This window comes from Rhamphochromis longiceps, linkage group LG4 (genome assembly GCF_057381845.1).
Source record: "Rhamphochromis longiceps isolate RC_006_pf linkage group LG4, R_longiceps_female_GT1.1, whole genome shotgun sequence".
In the NCBI taxonomy this organism is placed as follows: domain Eukaryota; kingdom Metazoa; phylum Chordata; class Actinopteri; order Cichliformes; family Cichlidae; genus Rhamphochromis; species Rhamphochromis longiceps.
Genome location: NC_140560.1, coordinates 36,724,407 through 36,733,873, shown reverse-complemented (window position 1 = coordinate 36,733,873; position 9,467 = coordinate 36,724,407). Strand labels below are relative to the sequence as shown.

The window sequence follows — 9,467 nt, the reverse complement described above, 5'->3', positions numbered from 1 at the left end:
CTGAGTGATGGGCCCGAAATAGGAGGTAAGCACCACCTGTTGATTGATGTCCAAAGGTGCTGAATTGGAAATTAAGATAAAATTAAATGTTCACTCAGTAGAGCTTCTGGTTTGTGTCCGTGGTCACTTTGGGGTGTTTATGTTAAGATGTTATGTGTTTAAATGTTGAAGTGATAAGGAACTGTTGAATAACTTGTCTTGGCATCTGGTGTCTTTTGTCATGTTGTTACAGGCCTGAGTATATAAATAAAGTGTGAATCGCCTGTGTAAATTGCTAATATTGGTTATAACTGCGTGTGCTGTGAAAATGATTTAATACAGAAGCTGAGTGTGTGAGGATTGAATAAAAGTGTGTTTGTGGTGTGTAGAAATCGCGGCAGAAGGCCGTGTCGCGAGTTGTTGTAAATAGTGAAGTCAGTTGGGGGGTTGTGTTTGGTTTTATATTTTTAAAAAGCAGAGAAACTGCAGTATTGAGTCCGTGGCGCAGTTTGAGAATTTGTGAAGTGCATGAGAGCTCTGTGTCTGTGAGAGAAAGAAAAGGTGGGGGCTGAGTGCTCAGGCTGTGTGAGTTCCTGCATGACAAAAGAGGAAGGAGAAGTAGGTCCGTTGATTTTCTGTGAAATTATAATGGTTAGAAATCCTAGTGATCAAAGAGGTGATAGTGAACTGAAAATAAATAAATAAAACTAAAACAGTGGTTTAGTATTCAGGTAATGATAAATAAATAAACTTAACGGTGACATTTAAGGTGATCAGGTACTCAGGGATGAATGGAGGATTTGATTGCTGACTGCATGAGAGCTGTTGGGGTGAAAGGAAAATGAGGTTGGAAGAGTGAACTAACAGGTTAATATATGCGTGTAAAAAAAAAAAAAGAGAGAGAGAGAAAGAAAGTGATGAGAGCAAAGAAAATAAAAGTGCGTAAGTGTGAGTGAGAAATTGTCTCCGACTGGGGAAGCAGTGATAGTAGAGGTGACCTTCTTCCCCGGCTGGACACAAAAAGAAAACATGATTTGGAGTGAAGAAGGTTTTTGTGTCAAATTTCATTTTTGGGGTTTGAAGTCAGTAGAGTTCAAAACAAAATAAGTAGAGATGTGTTGCTTCTTCACCACATATGTGTTTTAATAAAATCATTTGTGTTGACCCACTATGGACTTTCAGTCGTATGTCTCTTCCTCAAAAATTCGAACCGCGACAGTTCCAGTTGCTCCAACAAATGGTAAAAATAGTAACAGTAACAGACTAAACTCCAAACAATACATTATGTTACAGATTTTAATATTAATTAGTCAGTGTCAATTGTTGATTTGTCCTGTTCTCATTGTATGACGAATTATGATGGCTGTTTGGTAGCTGTTTGCATACTATGCATACTCTCTCTCCCTCTTCGACAACAGTTTTATGTTAATGTACAATCCTTAATACGTTTTGATAGGTTAGTAGCTTAAACCTATTCGCTGGAACGTTGAAGACAATGTAATTACACAGCAAAGCAAGACACGAGTAGGCAAAGTTCTTCATGTTTCTCGTGCACGGGAGAGAACCGGACAGGCGCCGTTCCTTCGCTTGACCCCAGTCGCTCTCGTCCGCTCCCCCGTAACACTGCTCTTTTATTGAGGTTACATGAATATACATAGGTGCATTAACATATGACGTCTACATACAAACAAAGAGTACCTTGCCTGTGTGTGTGTGTGTGTGTGTGTGTGTGTGTGTGTGTGTGTGTGTGTGTGTGTGTGTGTGTGAGACCCCATGAACGACTTCCCTAAACCTGCTGGTCTGGAAGTCCAGCAGTTCATCTAAACAAAAGGCACTTAACCTAAAACAGACATAGATACGTTTATCCTACCATAAAACAATAAGAGAAGGTACGAGCTCTCCCACGCTCCCAGAGTGCTCTGGAATACACACAAAGTTTGCAGACTATTAAGGATCAAACCTCTACCAATCTACAACTAATTATAAAACTCTAAGAATATATAAGTAGATATTTCTAAGCACAAATGATAATCAACAATACAAAACCTGACACGTTTTGTGTGTGCGTGTGGGGAGGTTAGCCTGGGGCACCAAGCAGGCTAGGACCGTCCCTGGGAGGCAGTCCTCAGCAGGTGACACTGAGGTCACTGTTGGTCCCAGTGGACGTGAACGTCATGAAGCCCGGCCGGTTGGAGGAGATCTGGGTCCTGATCCAGGTCTGGTACTGGGATACTCTGGTGTAGACTCCTGGAAGATTCGGCCTGGCGCAACCTATTCCAAAACTGACGACTCCCGCCTGAATCCAGCGACCGCTCTGCTTGATCACCATTGGACCTCCTGAATCCCCCTTTGAGAGCAGAAACATTTACTGTTAGCTGAGGAGAAGAAACTGTAGAAGGTGAAAATGTGCCAAACACAGGTAACAACAATCACCTGACAGGAGTCCTTTCCTCCTGCACTTAACCCGGCACAGATCATGTTGCCAGTGATTGATCCCACTCCATAGTTACAGTTACACTTCCTGTTTCCCACAACAGGAACCTCCACCTCCATCAGGTTTTGTGAAAGAGTGCCTGCTGAAGGGGTAAAATAAATATATCAGTTTGTAATAAATAACATGTGACTGATTAACCTTCAAACAAAAGGGCGGCTCCACCAAACTTAAAAACAAAGTGTAGTCATGTGTGCAAACAAAGATGGGGAAACATGTTTGTCCGCTGGGGTTGGAGCTCTCTGCAGAACACAGTCACATGACTTTGATGCCGCTCTGTCATCTTGTCCTGTTTTATGTTATTTGAGTATTTTAGATGAAGCACAACAGCTGCTGTTTTTAAACGTGATACAGAAATAAACTTGACACACAGACAGTAGATGGTCGTCATCATGTAGTAACTGTCTAACACCACCTGGGGGCAGTGTCAGATACACAGAAAGTATACTTTCTTTTAACCAAGGATCATTTTGACCTGACATCATCGTGCAGACAGCATGTTTGCTGCAGGTCCAGCACTTCCAGACTGTTTAATTCACATAATTATTCTTTCTGGTTTTGAACTCTGCACAGATTTAACCTCATGGAAACATCTTATTGCTCTAAATATTTCTGAGATAGCAAACTTGTTCCCTGTATTATTGTCATCATTTCTCTAAAAACGATCAGGTGTCTTTATGACCCACCTCCTTCTCTAGTACTTCCCCAGCCGGTGACCCAGCTGTTAACACCGCTGTAGAAGATGCTGTTTGAAGCTGCCAGGCAGACGGGAGAAATGTAGTTGTTGAAAGTCACCGGTGAGGAGAGCCTCAGGAGGCAGACGTCATTGTTGAAAGTTTGAGAGTTGTAGTTTGGATGTTTGATGATCTTTGTTACAGTTCGAGATACTGCATTGGGGTTAGATCCCTGTAGACTCTGACGTCCCAGATTCACAGTCAGACCGGTTGGAGTACTGCTGAGATCATCAGGAGCGACACGAACAGTACACAGTTGTTACAATTGTTATAGACGAGAAAACATATATAAAGTTTGACTTCCTGCCCTGTTAAATATTTATCCTGTTACCCCCCCTGAGCCCCCAGATTAGCACCTTTCACAGCGTCTTTAAATCATGTTTAGAGTGCAGCTTCAGCCTCATCACTCACGTTTCAAAGCAGTGAGCAGCAGTCAGCACCCACTGACTGTTAATGAGGGATCCTCCACAGAAGTGGGACCCAGATGTTTGCAGACTGACCTGCCAGGGCCAGCTGCCAGCGCGGGCCACCTGTCCTCCTACAATCCTGGTGTTGAGCTTTGGCTGACCACAAACTGAAGACCGACATTAAAACACAGAGTGAGCATTACTGTAGGAGCTGTAAACTCTCAGCACTACAAACTGCTGAGTGAGGACACAGTGATCCTGGAGTCTACAGTTCACTCACAAACTAATATTCATATGAAACTAAAGATTTATTAAACATAAAACTAAATCATTACACAAAGAAGCTTTTTCTTACCACCCAGCTGTGACTCAGACTCTGAAACACAGAAACAAACCATTTTAAAACAAAAGATCTCCATTTATCTGTCTGTGATTAGTTCACTGTCTGTAATTACTGTGTGAAGTTACAGTTAATGTAACCCATTTGAAAAAATGTGAGATAAGAAATTTTGAGGTTCCAAACACTACGTCCTGTGTTGTTGGTCTGTCGTAAAAACTTCTTCTTCAAAATATATATTAAAGTTATGTTTACTGATCATTGTGAATTTTAACTGAACACATCAAATTCGTATTAAAGAAACGATTTCTTTAATGTAAAGGTTATTTTCCTGCAGTGTCACTTTAAAGTGAAGCGCTGTGCTCCTGAGTGTTTTCGCCCTCTGAGTCGTACCTGCTGCAGGTGTGTGCAGAGAGCTCTTACCTTGGGTCAGGAGCATCAGCCCAGCAGCCAAACACATCACTTTGTAGAAAGCCATCGCTGTAAAATACCTGCAGACCTGCTGAGGCTTAAATAACCTTCCTCTCTCTCCCTTTCGGTTTGCAGTAAAACACACCTTTCTCAAACACCTGTCTGACGACACGCCCAACACCTCACTGCAGGTTACCAGACCTGCTTCACATTACAATCATCAAATTAAACAGGAACTTTTTAATCATTTTTCTCAGATTACTCATTAATTTAACACCAGGAAACAAAAGTCTGCCCTGCTGTGTCAAATAAAAGTTATTTAAAGGTTTCACAGTATTGACTGATGTGTACAGGTGTAAGAAGGGGCAAGCTGAGCAGCAGCGTTTGTATTGAAGTGAAATGCATTAACTCGACCAAAAACTACATAAATAAATCCTGTTGCTGACGATCATTGAGATATTTAAAAAGTGGTTTTGTTTTTTTGTTGGAAACATTTAGAGATGTTTGAATCTGTGACAACAGGCGCGAAAGAGTGATGATCTAAACTGGAGGGTTTCACAAACACACTGCCAGTGCAGTGGAAACATACCTGGATTGAAACAACACAGTAGAGCACTATCAGGCATGGATGGGCCTCCCCAGAGCCAGAAGCTCAACATCACTGAAGCAGTGTGGGATCATCCTGACAGAGACCAGAACAAAAAGAAGAAACATCCAAAGAAGAGACCTGAATGTCCTTCAAGATGAAGAAGAAAGTAGAGAAAGCTCAGACTGTGCTGAGAATAAAGGCGCTCACACCAAACGAGCTCGTTAGAGTCGTACAAACTCTGTTTGACCCATCAATAAATCGCTGCACATGGTTCACATTTTACTAGAAAAACAGAAAGAAATGAGGCTCAAAACTTTTGCTCATCACTGTACAGTTTTTAAACATTAACGTCATTATTGCATTTTCATGATGACTTTCCGCAAAATAAAAACTGCTTCTCTTTAATGTGGTGTAATTACATGATGATGTTTTACTATTTCCTCAACTAGATGAAAACGAGTCAGTTCTTCAGTCTGATGAGCGTTTGTTCACTCGTTAGATCAGCACGAACATCGAGCACAGAACTGTGACAGAACTACATTCCTGTAAATCTGTGAAACAGGAAGTTTTATTCAAAGAAGCAGCTTCACAGAGAGATCATGAAGGAGAGATACACCACACATCTGCTCTGTGAACGAAAACAATACATCTCCATCATTCATTAATCTGCAATGACAGTGGGACTGGCACAGTGGGGGCTGTCCACTCGGGAAAAAACTGGTCAAACTACATCAGGTTTCGCTGAATGAACAAATGAACAGGAAGTGTTTCAGAACCAGTAGAACCACAAAACACTGACGTTTCCACTGAGCACATCACAAACATCTGTCATGTCAGAAGTATTTCTTTCCCTTCTGATGTAAACGAGAGTTACAAAAAGAGGCAATAACAAGTCAACCCCAAAGAGGCAGTGGTTCAGCAGACTACCGCCCTCTCACTGTTCTCACTGAGACTTCCCTGGTTTTAGTTTTTGTTAGTGTCTTTGACACTGCAGGTAGCATGAGAGGGTAACTGTTACTACTTTAAATTAAATCAGTGGTTGAAGTGAGCACTTCATAAGTGGGTAAAATGTGGACTCACTGCACCAACTGGACTGAACAAAGAGGGGAGGTCATCAAGTGTCCCTCATGATGTTGTACTGACAACTGCCTCCCCCTGTCCACTGATAAAGGACAAGGGGAGGCAGCGACTATATATACTATACTATATATTATATATACGGGAGGAAGTGGCTTTGACTTCCCAAATGCCTCAGCAGCGTTGGACTCTACAACAACGGGATGCTGTCATTGCCTATCCCTAGCCTGGCAGAGGAGTTTAATCAGAATCAGAAAGACTTTGTCTATCCCCAAAGGGCAAATAACATACAACAGAGCAGCATAGTGTTGAAGATAACAACAATAAGAACAGAATACACAGAATATGCAGTACGTACAGTTTTAAAATTATACAGTTCAAAATTGAAGTGACTGAAAGATGAATAAATAACTTTAAGTAAGTAAAAGTAAATAAAGTGTCAGTAGTATAAAAGAGTGTAGAGAAGTTTGTGTTTCTGGTGGGGGAAATGTTCTTATCTGCTGGAGTTAAAAAGCAGAGCTGCTTTGGGGACTAAGGTGGCGCTCCTCCTCCTCTCAGTCCTGCAGGAAATGCAGCGGAGGCGTCGCCCAGAGGGGAGCCATTAAAATGTGAGGTGAAGAATGTGAGAGGGGTCGTTGATGATTTTGGCTGCCTGTCTAAGGGCCTGTTGGCTGAAAACCTGAGCCAGAGTTCTGACAGGCCAATGATTTTAGAGCTGCAGTCTGTTCGTGTATGAAGGCTGAGGGAGTGGAACCAGCTGGTGATGGAGAAGGTCATGATGCTTTCCAGGAAGGCGTAGTGTGCAAAAGTGAGGCTTGAGATGTCACTCATGGACTCCGAGACCCTATAGTGATAGACGCTGCTCCCACCTTAGCAACAAGGAGGGAATGGACCCCAACCACATTTGTGCTACAGGCCAAATCTGCTCTTCACCATCCTGACGTGGTGGGTCACATCCAACAGGGCACAGGAGGATTTGGTCTTGGAACAGTAACACCTCTCTGGCAACAGGTGTCTGTACCCAACGGTCGAAAAATGGTAGGGGTGGAGGTGCGTGGACAGAAGGAAACAGCCAGACATGCCAGAGCCGTAGCACTGGAAGCATCGCTGGTGAATTGGGAGAGTGTTGAAAAGAGGAAACTCACATGGAAATCTGGGGAATGGAGGCGAATAGGCTGCGTTTCATCATCAGAGCCACATATGATGTGGAAAGGACCCATCCTGTAGATCATTGGTTAAATCAGTGGTTCCCAAAATTTTTTTGCTAGGCCCCCCTTTGTTTTACAAGAAAAATGTTCGCGCCCCCCCTCCCCCATGCGCACGCACGCACACCCACGCACAAACACATGCCCCAACCACACACGCCCATATTTTGCTCCATTGCGGTTTATTTCACATCTCAAACATTTAGTAAACAATTAAGCAAATACAAGTAACCTGCAGATAAACTACTAACTCTTTTACGCTACGTCCGCACCTACACGGGTATTTTTGAAAACGCAGCTGTTTCGTCCACGTAAACGGCGTTTCGAATCAGCGAAAACTGAGATTTTTTTAAAACTCCTTTTTTGAATTTACGTGCGGACGAGGAATACAGAGTTCGTCACGCAGCGTCAAAGGTATGTGCCTTATTTCACGTCACGCTGTGCGCCACGTTATTGTTTACATGAGATGAACTGCCTGCAAACATATATTTGTCATTAAGTAGGTCAGTTTACATTGGTCTGATTTCATTCTCACAGCTGGGTGAGTGTCAAAAAACTGCACAACATGAAATTTAATGGCAATAAAACATGAGACAGTCCTGTGAGGTTGGAGTTATTTTTAGATACTCATAAGTCATACTTTTAGAAACACTTCTGCAGCTATTTCCCCATGTCTTTGTTCTCCTGTCCGTGTGACGACAAACTGGATCTGCCAGTAAGAGAATAATAGCTCATCGGGGAAATGTAATGTACAGTCAGTTTACAGGCATGCAAAAGTGTCAAGTCGTTGTTGACAGTGACACAAAAATGTCGCTGGTTAAATGAGTTAATAGATGACAAACAAGTGAGAATAAATGATGTGAGATTTCATGGAAGCACGGCCTTATTAAAGGCTCTGCGTTTGACACACCTGAAGCTTACAGAAGTTTTATTCAGCTGAAGAAAAACCAACAGTATAAAGACAACAAATCAGGAAATATTCAACCCTATCGGCTTTGTTTTTGTTATTCTTCCAGTTATTTTCAGTAAGTTCTGGATAAACTTAGTGAGGTGGGGTAACCTTCGTCCCCACCGCTGGCACCTTTGTCGATTCTTTGTCCGACGGCTCCCCGTGTCTCGGTGTCTCTGAGCAGAGGTGGTGACACATCACTGCTTTGGAGCCATGAAAAGGGACACAGCTGCAGCATCTGTCCAGCATTTTGTACAGTACTGTACTCTACAGTCTCCAGCAGATCAGGACAACAGTGTTTATGACAACAGCACCCATTTGGTTAGGTACACCTGTACAAATATACTAATACAAATATCTAGTCAGCCAATCACATGGTAATAACAGGTCAAGACTAGGGGCGGGTTTTTCTAATCGATTTATCGATTAAAATCGATTCTGGCTTGGATAACGTGAAATCGATTCATTAAAATCCTGAATCGATTTTTTAATTTAAATGAATTTTTCCCGAAATGCCAGAATCTCCGGTGAAACCTCACAAAACTTCAACAACCACCAAAGATGAAAACAGTAACTGAGAGCAGGAACAGGCTTCTGCACAGAGACGTGAACACAAAGCTCGACCCGCCGACGCATCAGGATCAGCGAGCTGTGACTTTCTCAGCGACGGCACGGACACGGTCGGGGCTGAAAGCCGACAGCTCGCTGACTCTGTCGGCGGGTCGAGCTTTGTGTTCACGCCCTTTTTGCGCTGATTCTGAAGCTGTTAGTTTGATCTCTCTCCAAACAACATTGACCGAACCAGCAGCAAAAGAAGATCCAAACTACGCTTCACACAAACATCGTCATGAATTCACTCTGACTTTTGCTGTTTTGCTTCCACCAGGATAAAGTCACACTTCCTGCACATTCTCTGCCGTTGTTTACAGGCTGTCGGACGCTGTTTGTTTCCTTTTACTTACTTCCGAAAAGAAAAACCTAATTTCTGCCGTTCAATACTGAACAAATTTAAACTTTTTGAAATTATACAAAATGCAAAACGCTGTGTCTGTAATAAAACCGCTGTAACTTCAGAGGTGATGTTCATGTGCTGATTAATGGTTTTCTTTCGTTTTTGATCGACTGCAGAATATTTTTATAAAATCCAGAACAGGAAAATCTGCTTCATGTTTTTCTGTTTTATCCTCAGCTGCTTTGACACAAAGGCCTCTGCTGTGACGCTCACACCTTTGATAAAGTCTTGCGTGTGTCAGCTTCCTTTTTATAGATACAAAAATATGTAAATGTA

At 42.4% G+C, this 9,467-nt stretch overlaps 1 pseudogene across 1 annotated transcript; it reads right to left on the bottom strand.

Moving 5' to 3' along the window:
• Nucleotides 1–2,056: 2,056 nt before the first annotated feature.
• Nucleotides 2,057–4,461, bottom strand: LOC146672259 (trypsin-like; annotated as a pseudogene). Its single transcript, XR_014911632.1, has 6 exons — nucleotides 4,372–4,461; nucleotides 3,967–3,987; nucleotides 3,616–3,778; nucleotides 3,157–3,425; nucleotides 2,413–2,555; nucleotides 2,057–2,326 (listed from the first exon to the last, which is right to left on the bottom strand). The product of XR_014911632.1 is annotated as a trypsin-like (transcript).
• Nucleotides 4,462–9,467: the final 5,006 nt, after the last annotated feature.